Source organism: Homarus americanus, unplaced genomic scaffold (genome assembly GCF_018991925.1).
Source record: "Homarus americanus isolate GMGI-L3 unplaced genomic scaffold, GMGI_Hamer_2.0 scaffold20888, whole genome shotgun sequence".
Lineage (NCBI taxonomy): Eukaryota > Metazoa > Arthropoda > Malacostraca > Decapoda > Nephropidae > Homarus > Homarus americanus.
Window position 1 is genome coordinate 148768 of NW_024730425.1, and position 16563 is coordinate 165330.

The following is a 16563-nucleotide window of genomic DNA, read 5'->3' on the forward strand; positions in this document are numbered from 1 at the left end:
TTTTTCCAAGATGTAGGGATAATTTGTTGTCAATAACCCACTGTTTGCATGACTCCAATTCAGATAATAATTACTTATTATCTATCAATAATGTTGTAAATATTATATGAAAATGTTTGCAACATTATTGCTGGGAATATTTTCGCCAACTGAACTACTATTTCACCTTTCAACAATGATGGCATCTTTTATCCAACGTGTTGACAACAATGTTACCAATATCGGACACTCCTCACAGGTGGAAGTACGTGGATGACTGCACTGTGGGGGTTTCAGTGGGCAACACCGCACCAGACTACTCATCGCTACAAGGCACCCTGGACAGGCTACAGGCATGGACTACGGAGAACAAGGTCACCATCAACCACACCAAAACCGTTGTCATGCACATCAATACCGCCACCACTCCAGTGCAAGCCCCAGCAGTCACAGTGGGTGCCCATTCTCTCCAGCTGGTGCAGTCTGCCAAACTCCTGGGTGTAACTATAGACAACAAACTGGACTGGAAGGCCCATGTAAATAACACAGTCAAGGCAGCCTCGTACCGACTCTACATGCTACAACGACTTAGGTCACTTGGGACACCCACGCCAGAGCTGAGGACCATCTACAACGCCTTTATTCTCCCCAAACTAACGTATACGTCACCAGCCTGGTCGTCTTCTCTCAACTCTACCCAACAACGTTGGCTAGAGAAGGTTCAGAAAAGAGCCTGCAGAATCATGCTCGGCGCATAATACTCCGGCTACATCAACGCTCTCTCCACCCTGGAAATGCCATCCCTCAGTGACCTCCACCACCAAGCACTGGAAAGGTTCGGCAGCCAACTAATGCACCACCCTCGTCATCGCCACCTCCTGCCACCGGCAGTCCCCCACCCACCTCGCGCAGTCCGCCACTACAACCAAATTCAGCCCATAAGAGCCCGCACCGATAGATATAAGAATAGCACCATCCCATCTATTGTTAAAATAATAAACATCTCCTGATTTATGTACTGTACAGCACTGTAAATGTATTCAATGCATATTATATCATTCTGTCTAAATCAAATGGAAGTCTGTATATTTTCAGCCACCGGCTGCAACTCTATTAATAAACCGTTTATTATTATTATTATTTTATTATTTATATTGTTGCGTTAGTGTAGAGTTGTAGACCCACCTTTCGTTGTTCCCATGGCATTATTGTATCTTCAATCAAGCCTCCCATTACAGACATTTCTGTATAGTAACTCATACCCTGACGTGGAAATAATTCCTAATGTGAGTAAAACCGTTATATTCTATTGTCTTTATTTGTCAATAGGTTATTATCTTTTAGCCTGTCTTTTATTTATTTAAAAAAAAGTACTCTACTGAAGAAATATCATAATGATTAAGATATGCAATTTTGCAAATATATCATCCATGCCAAGTGTACCCAGGGGTGAAGCTAGCTTTTTTTGTTAGCTGTACATCGATACTGTAGGTATACAAACAATGAATGGTTAAAAGTAAGTACAGGTATATTTTATAAATGATAGCCCAAGAAAGCAATTTCCATTAGGGTCTTCATGTGAGGTTGGGGAGACTAATCAAACAACAATAAATCTATAAAAAAAAATGTACATCACATTCACGGGAGAAAAACCTAGCTTGAGCCCTGGGGGAGGAGGAATGATGAACACCTGATACCAGTTAAACTACACCTGCGCTACCACAGCTGATGTTAATATATCTTCATCTAGTTTCAGTGCGACGACCACCACTATTACTTCAGATGCTTCAATATTTTACCGGTGTAAGTTGGTGTGCTTTTAGCCATTATAAATGAGATATTAGCAAAACTACATAATCGTAAGTTTACCGCACTGATAATACGTTACTGGGAGTAATAAAAATAAAAATAATATAAAGCATTTTACTCAAACTTTTGCTCAGACTTGTCCGCTCAAAGTTTACACAAACAAAACCGAAGCTGTGTAGGGTAGGCTTGTGGGTTGTGCAAACTGTGTGCGACATTTGTGCAAAATCAAGTGCTGCCAGATAATACGATGTCTGCACAAACTTACGCAGATAAAACGGAGCGTGTGTATATATTGGCTGGTTGCTCACTGCAGTGCTCAGTTTTCAACAGTAACAATAGTGTCAACATGTGTGACAATGAGTGACTTTTATAATTATTTCAAATAATTCACAACGGAGTTAATTCTGATCAAACACGCCACGAAAGATCGCTTTAGAAAGTTAAGAGTATGTACAGAATACAGTGACATTTGAAGTAAAAATCACCATTTTGTCTCTATTACTCTTGACGATATTCGCGAACACCACACATTACTATTTTAAGAAATAAAAAGTAAAACGTCACACTTGGGTTTCATCTTAAATAGCTATATAAAGTGATTATTACCAGCATACCCAACATTGGACACTGGCACCCCAGCAGCTAATTCCAATTTCCCACCAGTTGTCGTTATCAGCTGTAGCATCAGTGTCAATGACGCAACTTTTCCAAAGAATTCGGATTAGTTGAATTCATCAAAATCTATCATAGTGAACCGTCACTCATGAAAATTAGAAGTTAAAAATAGTGACAATGAAAAAACACTTTCTTCAGAAGCAAAGTGGAGCCAAAAGCGGACTGGGAAACATGTGAAGACGACCTCCAAATTTTCTGGGTGTGGTACAGAAGACAAATAGCTTGCAGCGCTTGCACTGTGGCAAACACGCTCTTCAGAAATACGAGTATCAAGGTCTATATAGGCCTTGTGAAATATGACCGTAATAAGCAGAGCCAGGGCCGGATTCAGGAGTGGGCAAAGTGGGCAGCTGCCCAGGGGCCTCCACATATTACAATATTTTATTTATTTGTTTATTCATTTGGATTATTTTAATTTTCATTCTTTAAAATTCATGTTTATCTATTCCATCACGTAAAACTATATTCAGCAAGAAGCGTGATAGAAATTAGGCTGGCTACTTGGACTTAAAGAAGCCTATACATGCATTCTTGGACAGAACCATTATTTGAGTAGAGGTTTATCTGATTAATAATGCAAAGAATCATCTCTCTGTAATAACTAATAATATATTCTTTTCTGTGAAGTCTCTTGAAAATTTTTGACATGTGCGGTAGGAGCTATATCAGGGGGCTGGTCAACTTGAAACCACATGAATGACTCCAGTCATGTCTCACTTTTATGTGTGTGTGTGTGTGTGTTGGGAATTTGTACACTATCAATAAATATACCTGTACAGTTTATTAAAAATTTCTCAATGTTCTTATTTCCTCAACATAACTACATATGGCTTCAAAATTCTCCAAAGAAGTGTTCAAATTTCAAAAATTTCCCGGGGGGCTTATAGCGCCCCCCGGAACTCCCAGATGTTTAGGCTCGCTTCACTCGCCACCCCACCCTCTTGGGTAGTTATAACGAGGGGGCCCTCCACAAAGAGGCTGCCCATGGGCCTCCACAGGTCTAAATCCGGCACTGAGCAGAGCACTCTGAGAGTCTGTGCAGACTTAACTGTATAGTGTGGAGTTAAAACGCACAGTTAAAGAAGATAACGTCTTTGGTTTAGGGTTGTCTCTTGTCTGTGCAATTTTTTAATGCAGACAAGTCTGAGCAAAAGTTCAGTGTGTGCGTAGCACACTGCAGTCATATAACGTAATAATAACAATAACCATAGTATACTAGTAATAATTACAAAGGCAGTAATACTGTTAACTGTACAGTAGTAATGAAATTTTTTTAGTAGTATTAATAGTGATAATAGTATAGGAGTAACAATAATAACAATAGCCGTTGTTACGATAGACGTAATATTAATAACTGTAGAACTACTATGAATAGGGGTTGAAGATATTTACTGGTTTCATTGAAATTAGATTTTTTTTTTGAAAATTTAGTTTCAGAATAAAATAAAAAAGAATAAATCATGGTTTTGTTCGTGTTGAAGATGAAACCAGAAGTGTCACAACAACAGCTCCCATTTTTTTTATAAAGGGACTATTAAAATGATATTCTATTTATTGTGCCGTTACTATAATACTAGTGTTTCCTGAGTTATTTCTATAATTGTTTACAGATAAATCTCATAATCTTAATTATTGATGTTACACGCTAAAATACCTTGCCTTAGATAAGTGCAGCATTAATAATATAACGCCAACGTTAAATTATAATTCTAGTTACCACTTATACCATGGTATGGCCTTCATTTTTCTCATAATATAATTTTTTTACTTCTGAAGTTTTTAAAATTCAGGCGTACGAGAGCTACAATTTCAGGGGAGGATCCAGGAATAGCAAAAAGGGGGGCCCCAAGAAATTGTAGGTGAGAGAACATGGCGAGCACAGGGACATTTTGAGGCCATGTGCACTTGATATTAAGCGATATTCTGAAGTCAATAGTAATTCCATTTTATTATACAAAAAACGCCTGAGTACAATACTGCATTGAAGAAAAAGTATTGGAAATTTCTAGTGAAAAGGAGGGTCCGGTCCCCCAGGAACCCCACCTGAATCCGCTCCTGTACAATCATTTGGATAGGGAATAAGAAAATCGTAGAATACTGCATAATCTAAGTCAAAACAAGAACAAACCTCCCATACTTGGCGCAGCGTTCAATGTCAGCTCCTCAAGAAAAGGCCTCCAATTACCAATTTTATTTACGAAGAATCAGTTCATCATTATAAAGAATCAAATAACATAGCATTACCAAACAAAAATATAATGAAAATATATTTGTAAAGGATGTTTTATCCTTCATAAATGACCTGAAAACAAGCGCAATGATGCAGTGACAAACGCGTGTAGCGATCACCACTCCAGCCAAGCGGTTTCGTCATTCAACAGGCTGACCAACCTTACCGAATAAAACAGGCGGCAATCCGCTTATCGATTTTTAAGCTTAAATTATTATGAATATAAATTATATTGCTAATTCTGCATTATATTTCACTCCTCAAATTCAACCAGCAGTTCAATACTATGGACAAACAATGTGGCGTAAGACCACCATCACTGTTGTTGTTGGATATCTTCCTGTTGGTCCCATCTCATTTCCAACTATGGCTACGAGAGAGTAGGACGTACGGCAACACCGCTTTACGAATTTTCGTATTCTTCTCACATTTGTTTAATTTTTCTTGTGTGGAATCCTGTCAGAGACGCAAATGAAGTAAAGAAACGTAAGTACCTCAGTTGTCATGGTTCCAAACTTCATAATCGCTGCGATTTTCTTTGTGTAAGGTTGAGTGTGACAGCTCACTTCGTGTTGCAGTGTGGCGCGCAGCTGTCTGAATCATGATGCAATACAGGAACCTAGATTTCGTCATGGTTTAGAAACCCTCATTCTATCAGAGGTCATGGCAAGACTCACACGTGAAGATCTGAGCGCGTTTTTTATTATGAGTGACCGTTTCAAAGTGTCTTCTAGAGAGAAAATCCCCAGCAATTGAAGGTAAGAAACGAGATTAGTAATATTATTTTACTGATTCGTGCTTACAACATGTAAGGAGTGTGTACAACACTTCCCAATGATAATGTTTGTGACACTAGGAATCACTAATATACTGATTGCAGTGTACAGTATCACGAAAAAAGGGAGTACAAATTTAAAGTTCGCCTGAAAATGTATTGCACCTTTTTGTGTTCAGCAAGTGATGAAAAGTTGTCCTGTTAGAATGGTGATAATGTATTGAAGAAAAAAATATGAATAGAATCTTAAGTGTTTTATTCACATAGAAGTAGCCCAAGTAGGGACATTATTCCCAAGAGTGCCAATGTAAAAACGTTTACCGTTTGTGTGAAAGTATTACACAGTATATGTATTAATGCAATATAGTAACTGAAGACGTTCATATATGTTGTGTGAATAGTAATGATATATAAAATATATGCACAGTAGCTGACATACATTCATACGTACGTACATGTTTTGTGTGGGTGGCATGTTAAAATGCCTCATAGATAAGGTGGAACTCAATTGTGTTAAACAGGTGCAGGTGTTCTGTCCCCGGTTACAGTGTGTTGGTCCTGTCCGTATGTGTTGCATCAGTGCCAGATGCATTGCGTCACTGACCAGGCGTTTCCTTTGTGTTTTGTATATTGCCTCAAATGTTAAGATGGTTCATTTCCGTTAAAATGAGTTACATCAGTGTGTTGCTGTTTTTTTGGGTGATGAATTGCCACTATATAGTTGAGTGGCATCTCGTTTTATTTTATCCGGGTTTGCTTCTTTTATACTCAAATGTAGGCAACACACCGATAACAGTAGGTCTGTATAAAGTAATAATTAGATATAATGCCTTTAGTCTGGTCACCACTGAACAAAATTCGGCATTCCCAGACTTCGACGTATTCATTTAGTTTCTTCTTCGACGGGTTTCTTAACTCGAGCTGAATATGGCCTTGCAATAGGCTTGCTCTATCACTGACGGGTTGTGAGCTCGCTACAAGAGAAAGTATAGGTTTGAGTGCATTGAACCTTCAGTTTATATATATATATATATATATATATATATATATATATATATATATATATATATATATATATATATATATATATATATATATATACAAGAAAGAAAACACAGTTCGTGTTTTCTTCTTTCCTTAATGATATATACCTAGATCACGCGCACCTACAGTGATTTACTTGCATATATATATATATATATATATATATATATATATATATATATATATATATATATATATATATATATATATATATATTTTAAAGAACTTGATGCTACTGTAGAATATTTTAAGTGACTGTATCCAGCCAATTTTTGTATAAATGTGGTAGATATTGATTGCAAATAGATGATACAGTACTGTACTTACATAACACACACACACGCAGGGGTACCTAGTGACAGGTGAGACTATTGCGCTATTCTTCTTGCAAGGTAATAGAGTACTGTATAATTACAATGTTGGCATTTCAGATAGAATTATTATCATTAATATTTTTTTTTTAAATACAATAATCCTTGCTTACTAATTTAATGTCAGCAGTACGTATTTGAACATGTTATTCCATGCAATTGTTGTCAAGCCGCTTATTTTGATACTACGTAATATTTATCATAGTTTTTACGCTGTTGATTTTATGTAATTGAAATTAAACCTTAGATGTGTAAACATTGGGATCATATATACGTAATGGTGTAAGTTCCAGTGATCTGAATTTTAGTGTCGCCTTATGCTCGTCGCGCGAGGATGCCAAGCTGGGTGGGGCGATCTACGTGACCAGTCTTGTGTGCTCATTTCTTGAACATCAGGTTTTGGTTAGACCGTAACGCTCCCACATTAGTGATGGTAATCGCCCAAAATTTGTACGAACACCTGTGAAAGGTAAGGATGGTGATCGGAGCAAGCAAGATATTTAAATATGTATGTGCGCTACAGCAAGCCATCGTACCTTTTGCAGGAAAATGCTCATATTATGAACAGAAATATTTTATTTTGTCCAGAAATATTACTGATATGTAGTATATTACCCAGGATAGTAAATAGCACTTAACACAGATTCCAAATTTTTCAACTATCGAAACTTTAATCGCATTTTAGTTGGATTATACAAGTGATGTTTGGTGTATTCCTGCAATATGTCAAGGACGGAAGAATGTGTATACTGTACAGTGAAAATGGGTCCCATTGGGGGCAGCGGGGATACAACATGGATTACTAAACCTTCGGTAAATAAGGAGGCAGTCCACTGGAAGTCTATCGCCTTCACGGTGAGGGGGCAAGGCTGAAAATCTTGAGCCTTCACGTTAATTAAAGATTATACCCATTCCTGGCCACGAACCTGTGATCCTTAGGGCAGGAAGAGAACGCTGTACTCAGTTTGAATCACGAGACTGTTATTTTAGGGTGTGTCATTACATCGTAAGTCGTATTGGCCGGCGAGCTTAGAAAGCTCGGCGATTTTCATAATTGTCCCGAGTGAGGCGCAGTCTACGTGATTCCACAAACATTTTCTTCGCCTGGGGATGTAAGGCCTACGTGACTATCCAGTCGTGTCCTGAGTTTAAGTTGTGAAACCTGCATGACTTAACGCGGTTTTATTCCTGGTGTGTGGGTTTAACATTGCGTAACTTTGCGACCATTGTTGTGAGTGAACGTTGGTGGGTGCACCTTACTGAATCTGAAACAAAACTGGTGAACTATTCTCATGCCATTACTTACCAGTATAGTACTAACCGTAACTCCTTGTTTAAAAGTATTGATTGGGAAAGTTGTTGATTTCGAAGGTAGGTTAAGAAGGTATCCCCGCAATTGCTGTGAATGTTCTTTTGAGTACAATATTCCATTTCAACCACCCAAATTTAGTTTTAATGGATATTTCAAATTTCTTAAACAAACCATTAATCAAAATTGGCTGTTCCAACTATGCAAATCATGTTGAACAACATTTTGAGAAGTTTTTGTGTGGCCCGATCATAAACATTTTTTTTTAATGTTTACTGTAATCCCGAGGAGCCCGACAGTCCAGTAGATATAGCGATCGCCTCCTGTTCCGGGGGTTAGTCGCTTGATTTCCGAGTGCTCCCAGTTCACCCAGCTGTAAATGGGTACCTAAGTTTACAACTTGGGGAAGTGAATGCGGTCGAGTGCAGATACAGTGTATCGAAGGCTTAATATAGAATGTGCTGTATCCACACTGTCCCTAAACGGGCAGTCATGCCTATGGGAATCACTTTCACTGTAATCGTATAAGGCCTCTTTCACACTTCCCGTTTGCGACTTAGAAATCAATGGAGTTTATTGAGACCTTTCCCATGGACGTACACGAAAAAAAGTTGTTGATGACAGATTACGCGTATATTACTGTAGACGACTGTTACTTCCAAAACGCTTCGCATAAAAATACGCCGAGCGTTTTTGAATTCTTGTGGTAATGGAGGATTCCAAACGAGAATTGTTTTGTTGCGCGACAGTTGCATTTCAGCTGTGGTTGAATGAATACTTCTGCAAGTGTCTATCTTTTTTTTGTACGTATTATTATGTAATTGTATATCTGAATATACAATATAGATATCTATGACTATATATATATATATATATATATATATATATATATATATATATATATATATATATATATATATATACAGTGATGAAGATAAATCCTGCTAAACGCTCACAGGAAAAGGGTTTTAAATACTGAAAGTGTAGTGGTGATGTTTACATTCTGTTTACCTGATCGAGTATGCGTTAGGTAAACGTCAGCAGACACTCCAAGATTGGCTTGGGCAGGGCTAAACCAAAGCTTATAACAGGGGTTCTCAACCAGGGGGGAATTCCCCCCAGGGGGGGGGGGAAACTGATTCGGGAGCAAGAGATATGTTCGATGAGAAATCAATCACAGAATTTTGGCTCTTGATGTGCGATTCCTACCCAAAAGTGGCAGAAAGAGCTATCCGTGCATTGCTTCCGTTTGTGTCGACATATCTTTGTGAGTCAGGCTTTTCAACTCTGTTGCAAATTAAAACGAAGCAACGTAGTAGATTAGAGGTAGAAAATGACCTGCGTTGTGCCCTTTCAAGCACTCCTCCGCGTATCCCAGAATTGGCGAAGAAAAAACAATCACAGGTTTCTCATTGACTGTAATCTTCATCTGAATAAAATTAATTACAAATTTACAATATCCTGGTATTCTATTGAACTTTTTGTTTATTGCATTATGCTTCAGTTTGGTCTGTTAAGTAATTCATTATAAATAAAAAAAAACTATTTTACTTTTATTCAAGTTTTATAAATCCATCAACATTTTCAATTGGCATTTAATTTGTAAAACTCCACTATAAAAATAATCCATGTAAAATTGTAAATGTATATGTACTAATATGGAAAAAATAAAGGATTTTCAGTATTATATGCATATTATTTGGAATGCACTTTTTGAGGCAGACAATCTTGGAAAGGAGGGGGGAATGACATTCTGACATATGGTGAAAGGGGTGCATGAGGCAAACAAGGTTGAGAACCACTGGCCTATAAGATCCAGGAATCTATTTTTCTGCCTTTAGCCCCTGCACTATATTCAAGTTGTATTCTAGCTATATATATATATATATATATATATATATATATATATATATATATATATATATATATATATATATATATATATATATATATATATATATATATATTATATATGTGTGTGTGAAAAAGGGAAACAATGGAGCACCTTTATTCAAGACATCTTCAGAGGCAACTGAATTACAAGGACCGAGAGGGGCTTAAGTACACAGGGTGACCTTACTAAACATAAGAAAATAATGAGTCTGCAATAGGCCGGTTGGCCTATGCATGGCAGCCACTGTGCATGACATCCACTAATCCGCACACCAACACAAAAGGAACTTAAAAGAAAGGGCGACGTAACTAGTCATGTTCCGTCAGGTAAAAAATATGAGACCCACTAATCATCTATCCTACATCTAACTCGAATGCTTTCAAAGCATTTTTAACTTTGGGCTAAGGTGCTCCGTTGTTTCCCCCTTATATATATATATATATATATATATATATATATATATATATATATATATATATATATATATATATATATATATATATATATATATATAATTTGCGTGTTCACATGTAAGTATATAAATAATACACAGTATAAGTTTTTTTTCTTTCTGCATGATGTTTCGTTTAGTGAAGAGAGGAGTTTCACGCGTGGGGGAGAGGTTGAATAAAGTCTGGGGAGGGGGATGTCGTGGCGAGTTTAGGCGGGAGACTGGTTGTCGGGGGTCACTGTGTACACGGGGCTTTGGTCGAAACAAAGCGAGGCTTCCCTGCCACCACGAAACCACGTTTCCATTCTTTTATTATTGCCGAACTTACCATTTTTATATTTAAATCTTAAAATCATATCAATATTTTTGTTTGCTGCCTCCTGAGAGGTCTTTCGGTGAAACAATATTGTCGAATTTACAGTAAATTTTTTGTGCTGTCCATGTACCCTTTACATAACGAAAACATATTCTCAGGATAGTAATTGAGTAATGCGTCATTACACACCATCAAATTGAAGAAGTTGATTCTATGGAGTTTTAGAACACAGAGGTGAAAATTCCCGAAGAGTTCTTGTGGCGGAACAAGTTTCTCAAGGTCAGGCGTAGGACTACAGGGTGGGTAGGGGGTGGAGCACTCGCTGCATCCTGGTTGTTGCTGTGCTGGAGGAACCTTACTTTGTGGTCTTTTTGGTGGAGATAGGGTCTAGGAGCAGTAGGAGGCCGTAATGCATTTTTAAGGATTGTTCCTTGTCGGGTGTTTTGACACAGTATACTCGTATTGTATTGTTGACCGCAATATTGCTTGATTGATTTCCATATTCTAGAAAATAATGCTTCCATCATATTTTATCCATTTCATTGTTTGAAGGTGATAATGATTGATTTATCCAGTTTACATTTGTGGTTCACTTTTAGGCTGGAAACCTTGAACGCAAAGTCGAAACGGAGGCTTTAGTAGTATCCTTGATGGCTTTTTGCTGTGGGACTCGCCAGGGCTCTCCAAGGTCGTATTGTTGTGCGGTCTTCAAGATATTTAGGTTAAGTTAGCTTAGCTTAGGTTAGATTAGGACAGGTTAGGTTTGGTTAAACCTAAGTATACAGCAGCACCGTCTTATGTGTGTTGGGAGGGGGTTATATGCGGACCGGGATAATCTACCTGAGCAGTATTCTGTTGCTTTAATAGGATGTAACCGGTACCCCTGTTCACCATTAGAGGGTACCTATATGCTTTTCAGTGACATGCTTCTGTGTACTGCTGTACCCTTAAGACCTTTCGTTCATACTGGCCTTCTGTGTAAATTCACTTATCCAGACATTTTAGATACTTGGGCAGCTTGAAGGTGGCCAGTGCACCTACCGAGGTTGGTATTCCGTGGAGTCTGTTTTATCATATACAGTAGCTGCTGTTCCATTTAATGTCCCTTTTGCATTATATAATGGATTTATAAATCATACGAGTATTTTCATTGAATTATGTTACTGAAATCAAAGAAAAAATTGGTTGTGATGGTAAAAACCAAGGATAGACCTTGGTAAGAACGTTAGCATTTCGTCCTGGGTGTCGGGGGGACTACAGTAGACGCGCGGCGCGGGAGTGGGTGTGGTAGGTCCCTTGTTTGGCAGTACTGTACTCGTAGTATCGATTTAGGCTGTCACGGACCGACATCAAGATTTTTTAATTACGATTGAATCGTTCGAAATTGCAACGAGTGTGTTTGTGCTTTCCGTATGTAGTTAACGAAAAACATCTTAATGGACGCCTTCCATCGCAGTGTAGTTGGGCTGAATGGCGATATACGCAACCTGGTGAAGTTTGCGGCGTTGTCAGGCAAACTAAGCATCAGTGATGTTAGTGTGGATTTGGTCGCGATATAATGTAATCCATGTACTCTAACGTTATCGAGTGGTAGATGTTAAATTGTTACGTTTTTAAGAGGTAAAACATGGTTCATAGAGAGCATGCAGCATGCGTATTGCCGGCGTCTCTCCGTTACATAATCAAGCACAGTTGCCAAGTATAGTACGCCAGCATTTAACACTGCTTTGGCGGCTGTGGTTTTTGGGTATATATATAGTTCCCCGTCTCGTAGCTGCCGTTAATGTTTCAACCTTTGATGCCATGTCAGTTTTCTATTAATGATTATAATACAGTATTGTGCTGTATTAGTCCTAGCACGTGTACGTCAAAGATAATGTGTTATCTGGGTCTAGGATTCAAAATAGCCCTTGATAACATTATCAAGAGCAATGTGGGGGGATCCTACACAGGCCACTGGTCTCCTTCCCTCGGCATGGCCATCCCTAGTGGGTGGTCACTACTTGGCTGTCACTCGGAATTGAGTATGACGATTAGGTAACGTAAGATGATCTTACCAACTCATTTCATATATCCTAATCGAGGTTTGCGTGTGTATAGTGTGTGAGAGGTTCAGCTCGTGTCAAATTAATTCAGTTTTATTGTGTTCGTTTACTCGACAATTCAATTTTTTGGTAATGTGCTATAATATACTGTACTTAGAAATACTTAATTACGTCAGATACTGACAGCTTGTTTTACTTTATTCTTATCCGCCAAACTGATACTGGAGTATTAATTTGTTTACTTCTGACGTCAGGTATTTGGCAGATGAGTTGTGGTTTGTATAGGGTGGGGGATGGGGTGGGGTTAGGGTTTGCGGGCAGCGTAGCAACTGTCATTGTGTAAGTACAGTGACTCCGAGGGTGTTTACCTTGGCACGGCCAAGAGGCATCATTCCTCTTTTGTCACGTCACGTCACTTTCTTTCTTGACTAGCTAGTTTTATTTCGTTGTGAACTGTTGTTAGTTTCAAATATTTATATTGTGATTCACTGTAGAACGCCTTAATTTTATTTACTTATGTAATATTTAATATCTCTAACCACGTGTGTTTTCTTAGCTTGCCGTGTTGTGCATCCCCTGTTTCTTGCGCTTCCCCATGGTTGGTGTGGGATGCAGCTGCTTGGTGTAAGACAAGTGCAGTGTGCTGCAGGGGGTGCCGGTGTGGTTGGTACTTAGTGGCGGCCTCCAGCAAGTACCTGACAAATAATGGGACTGGCGCCTTCTTGTCGAGGTGAGGCGGTGGGAGATAGGAAGCAGATGATTTAAAGATGGCATGCAGGGTGGGGCATGAGGAACACGGGATATCACTAATAACAAACAGGAAATAGCAATAATTACAGAAACGTTAATAACACTGTTGATGGGAGGTGTCTGAAGGAACTTAGAAAGAAACCAGTGGAGGAATATGGAAGTTAACGTCCTGGTTCAGGTAATCAGTTTTTCCGGCCGCCCTGCCTTACACGTGACCCCGCCACGTGTGTAAACAATACTGGGAGGTGTGGCGGTGAGGGTACTTGGCTGGCTTTGAAGGACGAATGTATGGTAGAGGGGGGACCCGGCAACTAGTGAACTGGGGGGTGGTGGGGAGGGGGTTGTACACCTAGCAACCAGAGTACACAGCTCGTCTCGTTCTATCTTTAACATGGTGTTAGCTATCCAATATATTCCTCGCGTGTACCAGATTACGTACTCATACCAGGAACCTTCGAGTTATCTTGTAATATTAGCTGGGCCAAAGACCTTGACCGATGGGTAATAATCTTGGCCTTCATCTGTCGCCATGGTCTCCCGCCCCACCTGGGTATCCCTGTCTTCCTGGAGTGGTGCATGCGTGTGTAGTAGTAGATTTAGTTTGAGTGAGTATTTTTTTCTGGTTGGTGCTCCACGAGGATGTTGCCGTGACAATAACCATGTGCCAACAGTGATATGCTTACTTAATTTTTTAAGCTCGGCGTTTGTCATCCCCCACAGGCGACAGGTATGTTAATATTGTGGTTTTAGACTTTCGGATATCTTCGTTATTTTTATCCTGGCGTCTTGGAGTGAGAGGTGTACAGTATTTAGTCTAGTTGTAAACATCATCTCGGAAAGTGTTTATCAGGGATGTGTACTGAAACTTATCTCTTGTATTCCATGGAAAATATACATTACACGAATAAAATATTGGATTAAGGCAGTTTGCCATTCACGAGTTGTTACTTTAAAAGATGACTCAGGAGATTTTTTTTGTGTTTTGACTTTACGTCCTCCATACGGTTTAAGAGGGCAGAATTTTAACAAAGAAATTAGGTGCAGCAACAATAACAACCGCTGTAGGATGGATAAAACTGATTTGTTGTTCATTTGGAATCCACTGTTTGGTCATTGCAAGAATCCAGTAACGTGTTTCAAGGGCTGTGATTGGATGGTGGTATCTTGGCGGCCACGTCCACCCAACAGCTGGAAGAGACCCCACCTGGCGCCCCATGGACCTGTTTCTTGCCTCCTTCATCCTCCTCTAGTGCAGGTACATGAAGAGCTCAAAACCCCACTTTGTGTACAGTATCACCGTGGCGCGGGATTGGTTTGTCTCGTTCGACTAATCTGAGAGTTGGCTGAATTGGACTGGGGGGAACGGGTTTCACCGATGATGTAAGCTGTCTTTGGACTTGGGTGAGCTGGAATTGGATTGGGTCACTGGGCTACTCCATAGAACGTAGCTGGGGTTGAATTGTAGCAGGTTGAGGTTAATAAAGTTGAACTGGTGAAAAGATGGGGTAAGAGGTACATCAGGGGTGTGGGGGTTAGGTTTGGTGTAGTGTAGGTTGGGGTTGAGAGTTTACATAAGAGGTTGGCGTGGCTAGGAAGGTTGAGAGCTTTATGTAATGGGTGGAATATTACGTAAAACCGGTTGTGGTTTAAGCTCTCAGATTGTTGTTTGTTTTTAAGTCGCCGTTGCAGATTTCTAACTTTACTGCGTTCACGTGTTTTTTCTTCTCATTAGCTTTAGAATAACTAGAAGGTTATTTCCCTGAAATTAAGATTACAAAAAAAAGAGAATCGTCCTATGAGAACTCGAGTCCAATAATATTGTTGCTAAGAAACTGTAGCGTCAGCCTTAAGAGAACAGTGTGTGTGTAAGAAGGGATTGCGTAATGGTTTCAAGGTGAATGTTCGTCTGGTCCCAGTGCGCAGTTTTCCCTATTGTAGCTCTTTCGCCGGGACACCTACGGCCCAGAATCCTTTAACTGTATTGCGCAGACCATCTCGGTCCCGCACTGTAGGGGAGTCAGATGGTCTAGAATAATACTAGATGGAAGGAACACCCCAAGGAAGTGCTCGTTGTAGAAATTTCGTGTTTATAGCAACAGGTGGCATCGTGAGGGTTTCTGTGATAGACTCGCTGGGGGACTTTTATCGCCTTTATTGCGAAACATTTAACAGGGGGAACAATAATCACTAGGAACAAACAGTGCCACCTGACGTGATGCCTTAAAGAGGAGCTGGTTGAAGGAGGCGCTGTAACCTTCTACACCTCCCTCCCCCTTTCTCCTTTTGTTGTAGGAAGTTTGTCTCACACTTAGTAGTTGTAGACATTCCGTAATTACTACTACTCTTAAGCCAATTGAGTCTTTCATGTGGCTGACATAACGGGATTCTGTTGTAATTTTTGTCTAGTACTGCATTTGCCCGTGTGTGTGTGTGTGTATGTGTGCGTGTGTGTGTGTGTGTGTGTGTGTGTGTGTGTGTGTGTGTGTGCGCGTGCGTGCCGTGCGTGTAATGCGTCCTTGGATATTATTCCCAACAGTTGCTCTGAAAGGAATATTTTTCTTATATACACTGATTATATAAGTTAATATAAAAAATACCTTGGACGCAGTTGAGTTGAATTATATTTTAGAATAAGAATTTTTTTTAATATTTCGTCTTTATCTATATTTTTGCACACCAGGCTCTGCATATAACTGAGTATCGAAAGTATTGTCATAATGCTGAAACGCGCCCGTACTCACAATCCCAATGTAAAATGTCAACCGCTTGCTTTAGTCCATGAATATCTAGCCTCCTTTTAAAACTTTCCAGCGTCCCAGCACTTATTACAAAGTTGCTAAGCTTGTTCCATTCATCTAACACCTTATTTGTGAACCAGTTTCTTCCTATCTCCCTCCTAAACCTAAACTTATCCA

General features: G+C 39.3%; 1 protein-coding gene across 4 annotated transcripts in view; it reads left to right on the forward strand.

Moving 5' to 3' along the window:
• Window positions 1-5039: 5039 nt before the first annotated feature.
• LOC121866984 (CCAAT/enhancer-binding protein gamma-like) overlaps window positions 5040-16563 on the forward strand; it is a 45999-nt gene continuing 34475 nt past the window's right edge. For 2 of the 4 annotated variants that reach the window (XM_042366735.1, XM_042366739.1), the window contains exon 1: window positions 5040-5179. The gene's annotated coding sequence lies outside the window, so the exon portion shown is untranslated. Of the gene's footprint in view, window positions 5180-5271; window positions 5452-16563 lie in introns of all 4 variants that reach the window. The other 2 variants (XM_042366737.1, XM_042366738.1) reach the window with 2 other exon arrangements.